The following is a 21034-nucleotide window of genomic DNA, read 5'->3' as shown; positions in this document are numbered from 1 at the left end:
TAATCTAGTAATATGTTCCCCTTGAAGAAATAATTCCTGATGTAGAAAATTGGCAAACAATTCATTATTATTTTTTCTACATATTGCATTCGAAGAGTGGGGTAATACAATGACATATATTGCGTTTGAAAATAAAGAAATAACAAAAACTTTTGAGTTACTATGGTTTCATGGATATCAACCAACCATTCCATTCCTTTTAATTAAAGGTCTGCAAGTCAGGTTTGTACTCCTCAATTCATGAAATCCGATTTATGTCGCATGAAAGCTGGAAATTGAACATCCACCAACATAAACGCATAAAGAACCTGATGAATCGTACTTTTACATGTCAAAGACAAAGATGAATAGTTAATATTTTCCTTACCTTAACTGGAATTACTTGTAAATATTCATGAAATAGTATGGTTAAGGGACAATCTGGAAATTATAGGATGAGAACCAATTTTCTATTTTATTGATTAAATACACAGGGATGTAAAATAGATCTCTGTGATATATATGTGAATGACAAAACAAACCCCCAGCAATAAAAGGGAAAATACCAAAGATAGAATACATAAGGAAGGAAATAAATAATCTAAAATCGTATGATATCTTTTATTTCCTTTACTTCCCCTCAAGTTGAGCATGAAGATTCCAAATGTTCAACTTGACCAAAAGAGACTTCAACTGATCTCCACCAAGAGGTTTTGTAAGCAAATCCGCCAACTGATTCCTTGTGTGCGTCCAAACCGGAATGACTTCTTTGGACTCCACCCTTCCACGAATAAAGAACCAATCCAATTCCACGTGTTTAGTATGCTCGTGGAAAACTGGGTTATGAGCAATGTGTCGGGCAGACTCGTTGTCATAGAAGAGAGTTGTAGGGGTGTTAATAGAGACACCAAGTTCCGAAAGTAGCCAACGGACCCATAGAATCTCGCTCACTGTGGTAGCCATGACATGATATTCTGCTTCAGCAGAAGACCGTGAAACCACAAATTGTTTCTTCGATTTCCATGAGACCGGAGCACCACCCAAGAGTAACAACTACCAAGTTCTGGAACGACGAGAGTAGGGACAACCCAACCAATCTGAATCACTATATGCTACCAATTCTGTTGGACCATCGCGAGGAAGAAGAATACCTTGGCCCATCGTGGTTTTAAGGTACCTCAAGACACGTGGTGCCGCATTCCAATGACTTTGTTTAGGTTTTGACAAAAATTGACTGAGGATATTAACGGAATAAGTTATGTCTGGTCGCGTCGCTTGAAAATACAGGAGACGCCCAACCAGACACCGATACATGTTTGCATCTATGCGCTCTTCTTTATCACCTTTGTCAAGCTTGAGGTTTTGTTCCATGGGGAACTGGCTGGGTCTGCAACCAAGCATGCTTGAGTCCTCCAAAATTTCCATGGTGTGTTTGCGATGACTAAGGACTAAACCCTCCTTTGTTCTCAAGACCTCGATACCGAAAAGTACTTTAAGAAGCCAAGATCTTTAATACTAAAGCGTGCATGCAGACTGGCTTTAGTTCTTTCAATTTTGGTGGCATTATTACCAACAATCACATCATCATCTACATAAATAAGAGTTGCCACAAAGGTGTGCTTGTACTTATGAATAAAAAGTTAGTGATCCGCATGAGATTGCTGAAAATCAAGTTCGCGTAAAGCAGTTGTGAACTTGTGATACCAATTTCTACTTGCTTGTTTCAAGCCGTAGAGTGAGTTCTTTAATTTGCATACCCGAGTTTCACCTTCTTTACCGAAGCCCTGTGGTATCTTCATATAAATATCTTCTTCTAAGTCACCATGCAAGAAGGCGTTGATCACGTCTAATTGCTGAATTATCCAATTGTTTTTCACCACCATGGTTAAAAGTATTCGAATTGTGACAAGTTTAGCTACCGGGGCGAAGGTGTCATGAAAATCTACACCCTCCAATTGTGTATACCCTTTTGCAACAATACAATTTTTGTATCGCTCTATGTCACCATTGGGTTTGTACTTAATCTTGTATATCTATTTTGAATCAATCACTCTTTTTCCTTTTGGAAAATCCGTGAGATCCCACATGTCATTATCCTCCAAAGCTTTGATTTCAGACTTCATTGCATCTCTCCATTTTGGATCACGAGCTGCATGCTTAAAGGTTTTTGGTTCATTGCTTGTAACAATGGCCGCTAAGAAAGCTCTGTGAGAACGAGTGAATTTGTTATCTGTAACATAACGAGAGAGGGGATGTACCGTGGGATCCATTCAATTGGCGGAGGGTGGAGGATGACTGATCGATGGGGGAAGACGAACTTCAAAGTCTTGGAATTGGACTGGTTGTGTTCTCATTCTCGAAGCTCTAGTTGCATCAGGACTTGAAGTAATGTTTATGTCATCAGTTTGTGTTTCAACATGTATGGTGGTCTCATTAGTGACTTGGTCAGACACGTATTCCATTGGCTCTTTAGTTATCACTCCATCCTCAATATCAACATCAGATGACATAACATTATTAGGAAGTGGAGTATTGTTGTTTTCGTCGTCAAGCTAAAACAGGTCCTCATGTTATATCTCTTCATCGGGTTTAGTGTGGTTCATGGGAAAGTCGTTTTCAAGAAATCGAACATCCCGTGAAATAACTATTTTCTACTCTCCAAATCATATATTTTGTAACCTTTGGTGCCTAGTGGGTAACCGACAAAGATGCCAGGTTTACCACGCTGTTCGAACTTGTCTCCCCCGGTGTCTATATTCCGATGATAGGTCAAGCAATCAAACACCCACATGTGTTCATATGAGGGTTTTTGTTTAAATAGGACCTCATAAGGCGTGGCCCCATGCAGAATTTTCGAGGGCATTCTATTGATGACATAAGTCGCTGTTAAAACATATTCTCCCCAGAAAGTCTTTGGTAAGTTAGCTTGGAAACGTAGGGCACGAGCGGTTTCAAGTAAGTGTCGATGTTTGCGTTCCACCACCCCATTTTGTTGTGGGGTGTGTGGACAAGACGTCTCCAAAACGATGACCTCTTGAGCATAGAAATCTCTCATGTTGTTTGACACAAACTCTCCCCCAATTTCAGTCCGTATTCGTTTGATTTGAACTCCAAATTGCGTTTTGACCATTTTGTAGAAGTCTATAAGGAATGTGCTCGCCTCATGTTTGTGTTTTAGCAGAAAAGTCCATACATCTCTACTAAAATCGTCTACTACAGTAAGAAAGTAATAAGCTTTATTCATGGATGGGGTTCTATATTTCCCCCACACGTCGCAGTGTATCAAATCAAAGCATGCAAGTGTTTTTATTTCACTAGTAGGAAAAGGAAGGCGTGTGTGTTTGGCTTTAAAACAAGCATCAAAATTATGATTGTCCTTTGAAACATGAATAAAATCTAAGTGTTAAATCTTCTTAGTTGATGGATGACCAAGTCTCTTGTGCCATACATCAAAAGTGGTCATCAGGGCTTTGTTCATCTTCATTGTCCCCATTCGATATAGTCCTCCGACCCAGTTACCCGCTCCAATCAAGTGCTTCATCCCTAACTCATGTATAACAAAGAAACCATGGAAAAAGGTAACAACATAATTAAGATCATCTGCAAGTTTGTTGACTGAAAGAAGATTATAATCAAAACTTGGAACAAACAAAACTCCTTTTATCTTAACACCTCCTGGAAGAGTATGTTCACCTTCTCCCATAACAGGCACCTTATCCCCATTACGAATGATAATACGTGCCCCTTTAGGGTTTTGGATATTATTCTACAGGAAGTCACTTCTACAAGTCATGTGTTCATTTGCGCCAGAATCAACAACCCAACCATCACATGTAAGATCTTTACCTGCCATGTTTGCTCTTGGTTGATTTTCATTGCCTGCCATGTTTCCGTTTTCCTTGAAGTGAGTGACAAATAAATGATATTGCTCATCTGTCAGGCCTGGTATAGGACTCGACACCATCTCTACGCAAGCAGCTTTACGTCTCGGTTTATCTTTCTTGCCCAGCCACCATTCCGGGTACCCAACGATCTTGAAACATCCTTCTTTGTTGTGACCCTCTCTCTGGCAGAATGTACATTTTTCTTTCTTGTCATGTTCTGACTTTGTGGCCTTTTGTGTTGTTTTATTTGTCACATGCGTGTTCTTCTTCCCTTGATGTTGTTGGTACCCTCTTTGCGAGTTGTAATTAGCTTGGAAAGCGGATGCTTCAACGCTGGACCTTTTCGATCCTCCCGTGATTGCCCTCCGTTGTTTGTTTTCTGCCACCAGGTGGTAGATAGTCCCCAATGATGGTGTCGGATTCATGGCTAAGATCTGGGTGCGTATAACCGCAAAATCTTCGTCAAGTCCCATAAAAAATTCGTACGCCTTCTCATTCTCTTTCACTTCATTTAGTTGTTTCCCAATATTGCAATTACACCCACTGCACTTACAGCGAGGCGTAGGAAGAACCATTTGGAGTTCATCCCAGATGGATCAAATCTTGGTGTAATAAGTGGAAACAGTGGTACCTTCTTGCCTCATGGAGTTTAGGGTTTGCTTCAATTCATAGGCACGAGGTGCTCCTTCCTTTTCGAATCTTTCCTCTAAATATCTCTAGATTTCTGTTGAGGTGTTTGCGTATCGTACGCTTGTTCAGATCTCTTTCTCCATCGCAGCTATTAACCATCCTTTGATCATTGCGTCTGCACGTACCCATGCAGAGTGTAGAGGTGACGTTGATTCAGGTTTCTTGATGGTGCCATCGACCAACCCCATCTTGTTTTCACAAGCAAGAAATTCACCATCGCCTGCTTCCATTCGTTATAATTGTTATCATTTAACATGTCGTTCACCTGGACCTATTTTGGATATTCAGAAGGATGAACATAGAGAGGTGAGTTGACATCAATCGTCTCTCTATCATCCACTTTCTTGCTGCCATCTCCTCCTTTCTCTCCCGCCATGGTCACCAGAAAGGCTTAAATAATCTGCTTTGATACCATGAAAATTATAGGATGAGAACCAATTTTCTATTTTATTGATTGAATACACAAGGATGTAAAACAGATCTATGTGATATATATGTGAATGACAAAACAAACCCCCAACAATAAAAGGGAAAATACCAAAGATAGAATACATAAGGAAGGAAATAAATAATCTAAAATCGTATGATATCTTTTATTTCCTTTACAATCAGCATAACTTTTAGTTTTTGAAATATTTGTGAGACAGCAACAAACTGATGAATACCTTATTGGCGCAAATTGTAACATCATAGTGAAAAAGGCCCTCTCTATGCGATCCTCCCACTGAGTTTACATGAAACAATATTAGCGTATCAGTAATTAAAACCCTAAATACAGAAACATGAGATATATAAGTTTGCATATTACCTATCCTACAAGAAGGGAGTCCAGGAAGGGAAAGCGACCTCATTATTCTGGCAGAAATCAACCTTGTTGGATATTGGAAAAGCATACAAAGGTATAGCTTAGCTCTTTAATTGAACCCCAGGATAAATTTAAAAAATCAATGTTAATACATGACTTCAAATCATTGACTTTGATTTCGAAACAAAATCAATATTGATTTCCAAAGTTTTTTTATTCTCTGGTCGAGCGGAGGCGATGGTTTAGTTGACAGGTGGGTCGATTGAAAAGTGCTCTTGAATTTAGGGACAAAACCCAACAGGAGATGTGGATTTAGTGTATGTATGTTTGTTTTTCAATTGACTGGATGAAAGATACATAAACAATGTTTTAAACATTCAAATCATACTAAATAGAAGACCTTGAAAACCGAAGTTTTGAGGAAGAATATTAAATAAGGACTCAATTGAAGAAATTCTTGTTAGGCAACAGTTTCTCAGGTAATTATGGCAACAACGAAAACCAACCTTAGTCTGGCGGAAGCAACACTCTTTATGAAGCCCTATCACAAAAAAATCGCATTTATGAAGCTCTAATAATATGGCATTTATGAAGCTCTAATCATTCAATCTACATACCTTCTATAATTTGGAAACAGTGGCGTCGATTTGTTTGAAGGCGATGAAACGCCACCCGAGGTGGCGGTGCTGTCGTTCGATTCATGGAGGTTAAGGCAAAATGGGTTGTAGAACCACAACGAAAGATGGAGACACCACTTCCTTCTCTAAGCCTAATATGTGAAGTAAAGAGGTGGTGGAGTCGGTGGATGGATTAATCTGGTGGAAGCCAGGGAGGGATGATCGGCGATGCAGGCAGGTGTCCTTAGCGGAGTATGTCGAGACGTCGGTGTCGACCTCTTCGTTTGATCAGAAGCCAGAAAGGGGAATTGAGGAGTATCTATGCATTCTATGGAGATGAACGATCGGGAAGAGGGAGCGGTGAGCCGACCTCCGCCGGTCTCTATTTTAGTAAGTTGGAGAAAAGGTTTTATTCTGGAGATTGATGGAAGATGCATTACAGAAATCGGAACGTCATTGGTTGATAAAATTGAGAAGCAAAGCCAAAAAAACACGTGACCAGTAGGAATATAAACAATGAGAAAAAATACCCAAAGCAAAAAACGAGGTTTTCTAACACATATACATAAACGGGGGACCCGTCCTGCCAAATCCTTAGGAACTTTACTCATCCTAAGGATGATACCTTTTTAATATATATATATATATATATATATATATATATATATATACACACACACACACACATGTTCAAATGTTAAAGTGTTAAACTTTCAAAAACTTTCATTTTTTAATATTGGAGTAATCATTTAATCACCGGCCCTCATTTTTTGTTCTTTCCCATAAAATTTGCATTAAACTGAAGAAAGTTAAAATTAAACAACAAAATGTTAAAAAAATAACTTAATATACGATATATAAGGTAAATTAGTTACTTAATCGTTATAGTTGTTTCTTTGAAAAAGGTCAAAATTCTCGAGTTTTTTCGAGTTTGCTTAGTTCGATCGATTTTGTTTTTTTTTTTTGACCAATTTTTAGAATATCCACTCGATACATACTCGATTCTGAGTACTCGAACGAGAACGAGTAGGCCAAGTTATACAATACTGCTACTATGCTATCACACTCAATGTATAAATGGACAACATTTTTCTTTTATACAATTATATCATATACAAATACCATGAAGTGTTATTCTTGCACAATAAATATTACTAATCTTGAAACAAATTTCAATCAGGATCGTTAGATTCGATGCAGTCAAACAATAAAGAACGTAACTATGAACACGAGAATGGCTTTGAATGAGTCGTATGATTAATGCTTCAACACCTCAGAAGAGCTCGATTAAGAACTTCGACTGTAGAGGTGTTTAGGGTTACAAAATAATAAATGTAATCAACAACTCTTCTCTAATGCATACATGCATGCATATTTATAGTTTAACCCTACTAGATAATCACGGATGGACAGGCCCAATCCGGATACAAAATACAAGCCCATGACGCAACACAAATAAACTTAACAATCTCCCCCTTTGCGTCAATGGAGCTGAAAGCTCACTTCATTTGAGCTATAGAGACCTTCTTTATTATTTTGAACACCTTCGGTATGACAGCCAACAGATGACATCGAATCGTTATGTACCATCGCAGCATGTCAGTAAAGTTCTTCTTATCTGCCTCTGAGTTCTGCATACATCGATGAATAATGTTGATAATATGCTCCATGCAATCTGTTGAAAACAGATGTTTATCAACTAGAGGGAACAAAAATCTGTGAGCTTCACCCTTTGTAAACATCAAAGTGAGATGTGTAGAATCTATTTGACCTATCTTCATACGGTTCATATCTCCTGGTTTCGGTGTGGTCTTCGCAGTTCGTTTCTTGTTCATAACTTTCGCTATCTCCTGATCCATAGCAGCAACCTCATGGATGTAAGAAGCCAACATCCTCTTCAAATGATCCAATATCAACTCATATTCTTCCGGATTAGTGAGCAGAATGTTGAACAAAAGAATCCAATCGTGAGGATTTAAATTCGGAAGATCTGCTAGGGAAATAATTGACACAGAGTTTGCTGATCCTCGTGTGATTTTGAAATTAACATTCACGAACTTCCCAGCAGGCGAAGGTTTGAGTACCTTGACAGTGACAATCTTCTGTGTGCTCCATGTCAAGTACTGTGGTTGACCATACTTTAAGTAAAAGTCGATTAGCTCACGATCAACTTTTGGATGAGGAAAAGGAACATCAACAGTTGAATCGAAACAGTGAAATGTGAATGCCTTTCGTGTAATTGGCATGTCGAATTGTGAGTCCTTAGAGTTGTCACAGTCAAACGAAGCAATAGGTTCCAACCAGTAAACACTTGGAAACTCTATAGCCTGATTGATAAGTGTCTCTTTTGTCCAAAGAGGAAATAAGGCCTTTTTATAGTTTAAGGCATCTTCTTCCTCCTTGTTCCTCCTTTCTTTCTCCTCATCATCCTTCGCAATCTTTAGAGTTTCATTCAACTCTCTTTCTCTCTTCTTTCTTTTAAGAGCCTCAGCAATAGTCTCTTCAACATCATCATCACTATCACCTTCAATCTCCTTCTTCTTATCTTGGAAACCAGAACCCGAAGCTTCATTACCCTTGGGTTCGGTTGTGACTTTGACATTCCGTTGGGCAGATTCAGTTTTCACAATCACCTTCGCCTTCGGTTGAGCACCATCTCCCCCTTGTTTTGGAGGTATGAATGGCTCCGAAACACCTTTCATCTCGTGTAACAATGCAAGGGCGGGAAGTAATTTGTGTTGAGATGATTTCTTATGGTTAAGGTGAGGATATGATCATGAGCACCACGAATGTTGGTCAACATATCCTTGACATCCCCTGCACAGCTCCGAAAAATAGCTCGCTCGGTTTTCAACAAAGAATTCTCCTTCTCAGCTTGAGCAAGTTGAACCTTATGAACTTCAATAGTGGATGCTTGACGTGCAAGTTCTTCCTTAAGAGTAGTTTCAGTTTCTAAATTAGCGTGAAGGGATTCCAGCCGAGAAGACATAGAACTGAGAAGTGAAGTGTTCTCTACTTGGATGGAAGAACGAACAACCTCAAACTTTGTTTACTCCTCTTGAAGGGACTTGGAGAATGAAACCACAGAAGCTTGCGCCTTGGCTGCATTTGTATCAGCATGCCCCTTGAGTGAGTTGAGAAAGATCTGAGTTGTACGAACAACGTCTTCAACATTAGCAGTGGCTTTCTTGCAAGTAGAAGAAGATTCATTGACAGCCTGCATGGATTTTTCAATGGACTCTGTGTATTGCTCAAGAGCAGTGTCCAAAAGGGCTTTGAGCACAACACCACTATAGGACTTGTTGTCATCAAGAAGTTTTTCTAGTTTCTCATTAATGGTCTGCAAGTGTTGGCTTGTGATGGGAGCATCATCGTCTTCATCGGTAGGAAGTCTATAGGGACTATAGTATGTGGAATCAAAATCATCATTAGCACCACCAAGAGTGGCACCTGAATCATTTGAGTTGGTAGGAGAGAGTGGTTTTGAAGTAACAGGTGGTTCAGTGCCAGTAGTTGCCCCCGTATCAGATACGTTGACTTCTACTGTCAGTTCAGGAATGATAGTGGTAGTTGATTGGGAAATAATGGGAGGTGATAAGGGGGTTGTGGATATAGGAACAAAAGTAACTGGTGGTGGTGGTGGGGGTAACGAAGTTGTTGAAGTGGTTGTTTAAGATATGGAAGGTGGGGGAACAGGAGCAACCGAAACTGAAACTGCCTGTTTCGGTGATGGAGGTGGTGTAGGAAGTTTGTCTTGAAGAGTGTGTGTTGGAGACGGGGACCTTGGAGGTGTATAACCTCTCGGTGATTCATGATGAATTTTCTCTTCAACATTCTCCTTGTCATTTTCTGAATTGGGAGGAGTGGGATTCTTGGACCTTTTTGCCATCTTCTTAATCTTCTTTGGTTTAGAAGATCCTCCTTTCTAGGACTTTCGCTTCTTGGACTTATCATCATCAGTTGTCTCTTTCTTGGTAGTAGTCTGTTTCCCTCGGTTGCCAGGCTTGTCCACAACATCCAGGGCAGCATGCTGTTCAAGAGATAAGACTCTCGGTTCCTTGGGAGGAAGCTTGCGATAAGTTGCCATAACGTTACTTTCGGCTGTAACACACTGGTACATTGTCTCCGGGATAGCGCCAATGTGATGGAACTTCGTAGGATCAGAGATTATGATTTTCTTGGTGTGAAACGTGGCAATAGGCGCAACTAGGGCATCCTTCATAACCATAATTTCCAAAGAGTTAATTGCCCTTCGTGTAATGAGAGTCCAAAATCTACCACATGAAATTTCAGAATGCCTCATAGAAGTGTTGAGGCTTTGCACCACTTGAGACCAGATAATCGACCCATAGTCGAGATTGATGCCATTGTAAAGACCGTATAGAAGGGTGAGAAAACCCTTGCTGGTGCCATCTGATCCACCACTCCTCTCCGCTAAAATCTTTATGAGAAAAGTAAGCAATCCATTCCATGGGGACGGTAAGCAGGACTTCTTGACCTTTGTAACAGTGGTCAGCACGTCAGTGTATCCCATCTCGTAGAGCATCTGAAACATCCCAAAATTCAAGACTAAAAATTTCTTTTAAATAAAACATTACTCAAGTAAAATCATTGATTCAAAACATAATCAAAGTAATAGTTTTCAAAACACATGTTCATTATCAGAGTAAAACATTCCCAGGTTTACAATCCTATGGTGTGTGCCATGCGATCACCCCGAGCTCCATCATCAGCTTCCGGAAGTACCTGAAACCAAAACTAAAAACCGTAAGCACGAAGCTTAGTGAGTTCCCCCATCATACCTCATACCATACAATCACATACACATATTGTCAGGCATATCCGGGTGCCCGACCTACCCCTTCGGTCCTCTCGACCGGATATTGAATAGTATATATGGGAGCTTTCCTCCCCTACGGTCCTCTCGACCGGATACTGGCTAGCATATCTGGGTGCTGGCCTCCCCTTCGGTCCTCTCGACCGGATACTGGCTAGCATATCTGGGTGCTGGCCTCCCCTTCGGTCCTCTCGACCGGATACTGGCTAGCATATCTGGGTGCTGGCCTCCCCTTCGGTCCTCTCGACCAGATACTGTCTAGCATATCTGGGTGCTGGTCTCCCCTTCGGTCCTCTTGACCGGATACTGGGGACTATTTCACCCCCTACTACTACCACATAACACATATATCACATAATCTGTCTAGCATGGCTGGGCGTGACCGCCCCTTCGGCCCTATCGACCGGTAGTCTGGGGGACTATCTCCCCCTACCGCCTCTAACTCATCTAACAGATCATGCTAGCATGTAAACATAATATCACGTACTGTCAGACGTTTCTGGGGTGTCTGACTACCCTCCGGTCCTAACAACCGAACTCTACTGATGAGTCAGGGAGCCCCGTCCATGCTCCTACTGATAGTGAGATACGGGTCCAGTCCACACTCACTTTTTCCCTAACTTAGGACTCACCCCTGATCTGCTGCTAATGAGATGTGGAACAGCATCCACACTCTGCTATTGGTAACGTACGGGACCTCGCCCACACTCACCACCCTACCAGGCACATACAAGTATCACACAGACAATAAGTATAAACTATCACATAAACCATTCCTTGGGCACCCGCCCGCTATCATTGGACCTTCTCCTGAATATCAAACTAGCATACTGTGCCTAGGGCTAACCCCCAGGCCTTCTACTCATAACTACATGGGCCGACATTGTGGCCGTAGACCCATTCACACAAAGGGAAACTCACCTGCACTGGCTGAACTTGCTGATGATTCCACTAGCTGCTGCCCGACCACTCACTGAACTCCTGCTCTACTTGCTTCCTGAGCTATCCATATCGATGCAACATTTAGTCTAACTGACCCCCGACAGTCAACCAAGTCAACTCTGGTCCAAGTCAAAGTCCTGGTCAAATTCAACCTTCCAGGTCAACCCTACTCGCCGAGTTCACTTACTGACTCGCCGAGTTCTCATGCTAAAAGTCCTTCCAATCGCGGCTTGACCCGCCGAGTCAGCCCCTGACTCGCCGAGTCTACTGATTCCCGATTCCTGTCTTGTCCAACTCACTGAGTCCTTGCTCGACTCGCTGACTCGAGTCTTAACTCGAAGGGTTTGGGACCACGCGACCTGACTCGTCGAGTCTAAGAACAGACTCGCCGAGTACAAGGCAATCTTCAACCAACTCGCCGAGTTGTTCATCCAACTCGCCGAGTTCATGCCCATCTTCATCCGACTCGACGAGCTGTTCATCCCACTCGTCGAGTTCCTCCTCATCTTGAAGCTACTCGCCGAGTCCACTCGAAGGACTCGCCGAGTCCATTCGGTTCTACATACATGCAGAGGACTTTTGAGTCATGCAGGGACTCCAAATTGTAGATCTACCCTTCCCAAGCCTATTCCTCACGTAAAGTTGCAAACTTTACGTGTAAAGAGGGAGATCTAGGCAAAATGCACCATAAACTAAGGTTTAAGACCAAGAGGCTCCATAATCCACTCAATGGCTGATACTTTACGGGATTCTAAAACAAAACAAGCATGGATCTGAGGTAGCATCCTCATATCTGGACCTGAAGCTTGAGATTGACATTAGACATGGCTTAAAAGCCCCAAAACTCATAACCAAAGTAGATATGGATGAAGGAAGCGACTTATTACCTTCAAGTGCTCTGAAATGTCCTTCAACTTTGGATTTGCTGCAGTTCCTTGAAGCCTCAATGATTCCTTCCCTCCTTCTTCCTTCAAATCACCCACAAAAAGGCAAAAAGCTTGGATAAGCAACAATGGCAGTTTAAGGTTTGAATTCTGGGTTGGAGAGGCAGTAAAGGAGCCTAAGGAAGAAGAATGAGACGTTTATATAGGCTCCAACTCCCGGATTTAGGGTTTTCCTCACACAGACCCTACTCGCCGAGTCGCCTTGGCCGACTCGCCGAGTTGGTCACTTACTCCTCGACTCGGATCCCGCTCGGACTCGCCGAGTTCCTCCTTGGACTCGCCGAGTCCCCCTTAAATTTAGGGTTTCCTTTACTTTCTTGGCTTTCAAAACTTTGGGTGTTACAACTCTCCCCCACATAAACTAAACTTCGTCCTCGAAGTTTGCTATGGCCCACCGATTATTCCAACACCCGTTGCCTACCTTCGCTGGCCCTTAGCTAGGTCGTTCCGACTAACATTAATCCTTGCAGACAATAATCCTGGGTCAACCCTGACCCTGAACATTCTGGAAGCACTACTTACCCAACCGACAATCCTTCTGGTACCCTCTGAATGCTGCACTGAACCCATAGGGATTCACCCCCTCTTTCCTTGTGCGATTCCTTGCATCCCCAAGGCAACACTCCAAACTAACTATTTCCTCTGCCGCTGTGAAGGTCCTAACCTTCACCAACTCCATCACTCCCGCTACTGCCCGCACGGGTCATCAATGCCAATAACCACTGGCACTCCTCTCTGCCCAAACTTGGTGCCGAGCACCTCTCGATCAACCAACTGAATTCAACCATGCGCTGCATACTCGCACTGCCGCTGCCTGGCAATTCTGCTGTTCTTCTTTCGACTTCCGGATGAACTGAGACCACCATGGTCCCTACCAAGCTATCAATATCTGGTTTACAGGCTCCCACCGATTGCTGACCCAACACAACCCTTAGTCGCTCTTAGTGACTTCCGAAAGAACTTCAACCACCTAGCACTGCTCAATCTATCGTGCCATTCCGGTGCCACAGTCCCGGGATCCTCGATCCCCTATCTCGACACTAAGGTCCTTACCAGGTCCCACCTGTGCTGCTAAAACTCATGGGCCTCACCCATGGGTCTCACCCGACTATATCCTGGAGCGGCCTCTCCCAAGGTCTCACCTCTCTAGGGCTATATAGGCAAACTCCCTATCATCCTCATCCACTATCCATTCCTGATCCCTTACCTGATCACTAGGAGATAAGGGCCTCGCCCCAACTCCGCTAACGAATATACTAAGGAATGCTACGGCTTACCCATAGTCTTACATCACCATCCATTGCTAACTGCTAGTGAATGCTACGGCTACCCCGTAGTCTTACAACACTCCCACCACTGACTGCTAGTGAATGCTACGGCTGCCCCGTAGTCTTACAACACTTCCACCACTGACTGCTAATACGAAGGCACCCATGTGCCATTAGCTCTCAAGATCCTTATTCCGACTCCCTCGAGTCCTTCGGGCGATCCACAACCTGAATTCCCATCTACGCACTAACCATTACCATCACGCGCACTAACTGATGGGGAGTTTCCCAAACTCCCAGCCCTGAATCCTCAATCCATCAACGCCGAACTACCTATTTTCGTTCTCGGTGGCCGCATACTCATTCTGGGTCTGCATGCTCCTACCTGGGCACGCTCGGAGGATTCTCCCCCACTTAGATCCTGCTTACCGCTTGTTGCTCAATACTCAAAAGAGATCCCAATCTTTGCTGCCATTCCATAATCAATCTGCTAAGGAACCCAAGCCCGCCATAGCTAGGGATCTAACCAACCCATTTCTAACACTATGCCACTCCGAACTAGCGAGACGTACCGAATCCCTCCCAAGCATGCTACAGTTACTGCATCCTTCGAAACTTTCTTCAATAAAGCACAACCCCTAACTACCATTCAAATATCCAAGGTATGCAGATGGCATATAACATAATCACAAGCAAGCCACACCCTAATATAATACTCATACCAAAATTGATGCAGAACCATAACAATATAATCATAACATAAGCTGACAGAAAGAGGAGGATTCATACCCGCATCCTGCTCTGAAGAACCCCCAAATCCTCCTTCCTTCCGAGGCCTCCGATGATACTAAGGCTGCTCCTCCCGCTGAGCGGGGCAATTTGCCCTGACATGACCAGGCTGATGACAACGATGGCATAACTCTACTCCTATTGTGCATTCTTGGTGTCTATGACCCTTCCATCCGTATTTGCCACACTTAGACTTTTTGCGCACGCCAGCCCGTGCTCCCTTCTCCCTCGTGTAACCATCTCGTCCCTGTGGGCCCCTGACACCAACTACGACAGTGTCCGACTGCCCATCCTGCCGAACTAGACCGAAAGACTGCTTCCTCTTCCTTAGCTGACTATCCGAGCCAATCTCCCGTTCACGGGTCATAGTGACCATTTCACCCATTGCCTGGACAGCTGAGGTCCGCCTTTCAATCCCGTCGACCACTCTATCGGTGATACGCCCAATGGTGTTCGGTAACTCTTCCTGGAGAGCCCGCGAAACCTCTGCAGCAATCCAATCCTGCAAATGACCCTCCTGAAAACATGATGCACCATTCACTTTTGACCCCAATCTACAAAAGCTAGTGGTAGGATCCTCCTTCCAGAAGGATCCCAGAGACCCATAAGTTTCGGGCTCCGGATGAGCCCCCACCTGCTCTGCTACAATCTCGGCCCGGAGGGCCCCGAGGCGGCTATCCAAAAGCTCCACAATAGCCTCCTTAACCGAATCAAAAATCACAGGAGTCTGATTAATGATGTTGCGCATAATCTCTGCTGAAATAAACTTTCTCGTCCAATCGTCCATCTGTCCGACTCCAGAGTCGGAGCCAGATCCCTTTCCGACACCTGAACTGCCCACTGGTATCTCTTGCAATGTCACCATTCTGCACATGAAACACAATCGCTATCAGAATACTTATCACTGCTGCGAGAGCGAACACACACACCACTAGGTTCCCAGTCTTGTCTCGGCCCTTCCCGAATTGAGTACGGATCCTCTACTTTCAGTAGTACGGGCCCATACTACCTTCCACATCTATCCGTACTTTCCTCAAGAACTGCCTTGACTCCACCAGGTTCCTTTTCTACTACTTCTGCTCCTAGCACTATCTCATCCTAGGCTAACCCTAGGGAAACCTCTGACTCAACTCAAGCCAGTCCTCAGCTGCTGAAGGTCTCCTTGTGATGCCAATTAGCCATTACCTGGATACCATCACATGTGACGAGGCTCAGATAATCCTTCGAGTAAAAGACTCGTCCCTACAACGGTTAGACTCAAACGAGAGCTGCGAAATAGGGCCAAACCCAGCACTCTGAGATTATTCAACCCTGATCACATGTGACGTGGCGTATCCACCTAATAGCTAACTCCCATCACTCAAAATCCCACATTGCACAAAGCAAGCAGCATTCAGACAAGGGGAAAATCTAACCACAACATACTCGAGCAATCATATCCACATAGCAAGAATCTGAACTAGCATGCAGCACAACTCATAACATCAGGCATAACCTAAATAGGCTATCCTACTACTGTCTAATCAGCATTATCATGCAGCGCAAAACACATAATCGGGCACATAAGGCATCCTTCCTAGATCCTTAGTCTTATTCTAGCATGCTGTTCTACTAATAAAATCATAAACTTATATGGGTATTTTGAGGTACTTACTTGAGCTCGGCTGATTGCATGCACCACACCCCCTTTTTTTTTTCTCTTTTCAAAGCTCTTTTCTTTAAGAATTTTTTTTTGCTTTTCTAAAACCATTTTCTTTCTCAAAACTCCCTTTTACAAAACTGTCTTTCCGTTTTGAAAACTTTTATACCAATTCCTCAGTTTGAGTTCAGACACACTCGAGAGCATGTCCGAATCCCTCAAACCAAGGCTCTGATACCAACTTGTAACATCCCAAAATTCAAGACTAAAAATTTCTTTTAAATAAAACATTACTCAAGTAAAATCATTGATTCAAAACATAATCAAAGTAATAGTTTTCAAAACACATGTTCATTATCAGAGTAAAACATTCCCAGGTTGACAATCCTATGGTGTGTGCCATGCGATCACCCCGAGCTCCATCATCAGCTTCCGGAAGTACCTGAAACCAAAACTAAAAACCGTAAGCATGAAGCTTAGTGAGTTCCCCCATCATACCTCATACCATACAGTCACATACACATATTGTCAGGCATATCCGGGTGCCCGTCCTACCCCTTTGGTCCTCTCGACTGAATACTGGCTAGCATATCTGGGTGCTGGCCTCCCCTTCGGTCCTCTCGACCGGATACTGAATGGTATATCTGGGAGCTTGCCTCCCCTATGGTCCTCTCGACCGGATACTGGCTAGCATATCTGGGTGCTGGCCTCCCCTTTGGTCCTCTCGACTAGATACTGTCTAGCATATCTAGGTGCTGGTCTCCCCTTCGGTCCTCTCGACCGGATACTGGGGACTATTTCACCCCCTACTACTACCACATAACACATATATCACATAATCTGTCTAGCATGGTTGGGTGTGACCGCCCCTTCGGCCCTATCGACCGGTAGTCTGGGGGATTATCTCCCCCTACTGCCTCTAACTCATCTAACAGATCATGCTAGCATGTAAACATAATATCACGTACTGTCAGACGTTTCTGGGGTGTCTGACTACCCTCCGGTCCTAACAACCGAACTCTACTGATGAGTCAGGGAGCCCCGTCCATGCTCCTACTGATAGTGAGATACGGGTCCAGTCCACACTCACTTTTTCCCTAACTTAGGCCTCACCCCTGATCTGCTGCTAATGAGATGTGGAACACCATCCACACTCTGCTATTGGTAACGTACGGGACCTCGCCCATACTCACCACCCTACCAGGCACATACAAGTATCACACAGACAACAAGTATAAAATATCACATAAACCATTCCTTGGGCACCTGCCCGCTATCATTGGACCTTGTCCTGAATATCAAACTAGCATACCGTGCCTAGGGCTAACCCCCGGGCCTTCTACTCATAACTACATGGGCCGGCATTATGGCCGTAGACCCATTCACACAAAGGGAAATTCACCTGCACTGGCTGAACTTGCTGATGATTCCACTAGCTGCTGCCCGACCACTCACTAAACTCCTGCTCTACTTGCTTCCTGAACTATCCATATCGATGCAGCACTTAGTCTAACTGACCCCCGACAGTCAACCAAGTCAACTCTGGTCCAAGTCAAAGTCCTGGTCAAATTCAACCTTCCAGGTCAACCCTACTCGCCGAGTCCACTTACTGACTCGCCGAGTTCTCATGCTCAAAGTCCTTCCAATCGCGGCTTGACCCGCCGAGTCAGCCCCTGACTCGCCGAGTCTACTGATTCCCGATTCCTGTCTTGTCCAACTCACCGAGTCCTTGCTCGACTCGCTGACTCGAGTCTTAACTCGAAGGGTTTGGGACCACGCGACCTGACTCGTCGAGTCTAAGAACAGACTCGCCGAGTACAAGGCAATCTTCAACCAACTCGCTGAGTTGTTCATCCAACTCGTCGAGTTCATGCCCATCTTCATCCGACTCGACGAACTGTTCATCCCACTCGTCGAGTTCCTCCTCATCTTCAAGCTACTCGCCGAGTCCACTCGAAGGAATCGCCGAGTCCATTCGGTTCTACATACATGCAGAGGACTTTTGAGTCATGTAGGGACTCCAAATTGTAGATCTACCCTTCCCAAGCCTATTCCTCACGTAAAGTTGCAAACTTTACATGTAAAGAGGGAGATCTAGGCAAAATGCACCATAAACTAAGGTTTAAGACCAAGAGGCTCCATAATCCACTCAATGGCTGATACTTTACGGGATTCTAAACCAAAACAAGCGTGGATCTGAGGTAGCATCCTCATATCTGGACCTCAAGCTCGAGATTGACCTTAGACATGGCTTAAAAGCCCCAAAACTCATAACCAAAGTAGATCTGGATGAAGGAAGCGACTTATTACCTTCAAGTGCTCTGACATGTCCTTCAACTTTGGATTTGTTGCAGTTCCTTGAAGCCTTAATGATTCCTTCTCTCCTTCTTTCTTCAAATCACCCACAAAAAGGCAAAAAGCTTGGATAAGCAACAATGGCGGTTTAAGGTTCGAATTCTGGGTTGGAGAGGCAGTAAAGGAGCCCAAGGAAGAAGAATGAGACGTTTATATAGGCTCCAAGTCCCGGATTTAGGGTTTTCCTTGCACAGACCCTACTCGCCGAGTTGGTCACTTACTCCTTGACTCGGATCCCGCTCGGACTCGCCGAGTTCCTCCTTGGACTCGCCGAGTCCCCCTTAAATTTAGGGTTTCCTTTACTTTCTTGGCTTTCAAAACTTTGGGTGTTACAACATCGAGAACAGTTATGTAGTGGTGATGAAGTCTGGTGAAATCACAGATGAGTCCACTGCAAGGTGCAACAGGGAACAAAATCTCCTTTTTGAAATAGAAGCCTTTTTAGAATGGATTTGAAAGTAGATTCTTTCCTTGTTCTTGTCATAGGAGGCAGTAGAGTAAACTTGTGATAGTAGAGACATAGGAACTGCTTCCACCTGATTTAGGGCTATAACCAAAGGTGAATATTTCAAACACTCAACCACTTGTAGCATGTACGAATCATATAGAAACAGATTGAGTTCAATAATCATGTTCTGATTAGGCTGGATGGAGAGCAATGGGGATGAAGCAGTTTGGTCTTGAGCAGATGAAGAAGTCGCCATTGTTGATTGAATGAAGAAGATGAACATTTGGGAATCATCGTGTAGAAATAGCGTCTTTGTTGCAGGTGAAAGAGAAAAAAGGAATTAGAACTCCTTTATATACCATTGCCAAGTGAGAGAAAGAATCATCATATCATATTGATGAGATCACTGAAACGTCGCCTGAAAAAGCGCGATATGACAGGTTGGTTTCTTCCAGATATACGTCAGCACGCGTGGTTTAAGTAACCGTTCAAATTCACGTGCCTAAAATCTTATCCTCAATCGTCGTTTGAAATTCAGCTTCTCTCCAAAATTAAACAAAAATCGAATCAACAGCAACCAGTAGGAAATTTAAAAATTTTCGTGCAAGAGGGTGACAAAAGATAAAGAAATAAAGCAAAATATGTATGGGATGTGAGTGATGTCTTATTAGAAGACATGAAGCAGATGATTACGGGCAAGAATCGCTTCCTTCAAAGTGAAGAGAGACTTGAAGTGCTTGTGTGGTTTCCCGAGAAAATACGATCAACTGTTTGTAGAGAAACATTGAAAGGCTTCTTTTGATTTGTAGGCTAAGGGTAGCTTAACTTCAACCGAACATCAATACTTAACATAAGATCGATCATTGGTAGAAGTACTTGTGAGACCGGTGTGGTCTGTTGAACAAGTAGGTTGGGTATAATTTATAGTGACTAAAGAAGTAATAGAAATAAAAAAAATAAACTGGATCTTTTTGGGAAGAAAGGCCTTGGTGTTAAACGATTTCATAAAAGATCACACAAATATAAAAAAGATTTCATTAGGTACACAGTAAGAGCTTGAATATAATAATTCACCATCAATGCATTGTAGGTGTTGGATTTTGGGTTTCACTCAGCACGTGGTATACGTAACTAAGATCCCTAACACAGATGCTATGTAACCATAAACCTCAGTGGTAAGGACCGAGAATCTCAAGGGTTACAGTGGTGAACCGAAAATTGATTGAGAAATAGAAAGATGATGGTTTGAAGAACAGAAAGTACCTCTGCTATATAAATATGACAAAGCAAAAAACTCTTAACTCGTATGAGAAGAGTAAGGTAGCTCTTGAATTGAGTTAAGTGTAGCAGCCCAATTGGGAAGAGATGATAGGTATTCATCGAATCATTAGGGCTTTACTCTTAGTCAAAGAGGCTTTGGTCAACATGCAGCAGCATGCTTCTAGGGACCTTTAACTAGTTCAAATGAAAAGAGAAAAAAATATTATACCTGCCTTAGCTCTAAATGTTGTTTTACTGACATATTTGGGACCTATGTAAAAGAACAAGCAAACCAACACACCACACAAACGAAACACACAAACCAACTATTAAAAAATAATAATAATAAAATAAAATATTTTTGAGGTTTTGACATTTTCTGAAAAATAATAAAAACAGAAAGAGAAAATATTTTTGGATTTTTGAAGTTTTGAAATTTTCTGAAAAATAATAAAAACAGAAAGTGAAACATAAAGCAGCATAAAACACAAAAAAATATAGATAATAGTAAAAATAAAATGTACAACCGAAACCTTATCTTAAAAGAATGAAGCAAAATAAGCCAAGCGTTCGGTTC

Source organism: Lactuca serriola, chromosome 4 (genome assembly GCF_051521515.1).
Source record: "Lactuca serriola cultivar US96UC23 chromosome 4, Lser_US96UC23_V15, whole genome shotgun sequence".
Classification (NCBI taxonomy): domain Eukaryota; kingdom Viridiplantae; phylum Streptophyta; class Magnoliopsida; order Asterales; family Asteraceae; genus Lactuca; species Lactuca serriola.
This window is presented reverse-complemented; position numbering follows the sequence as displayed.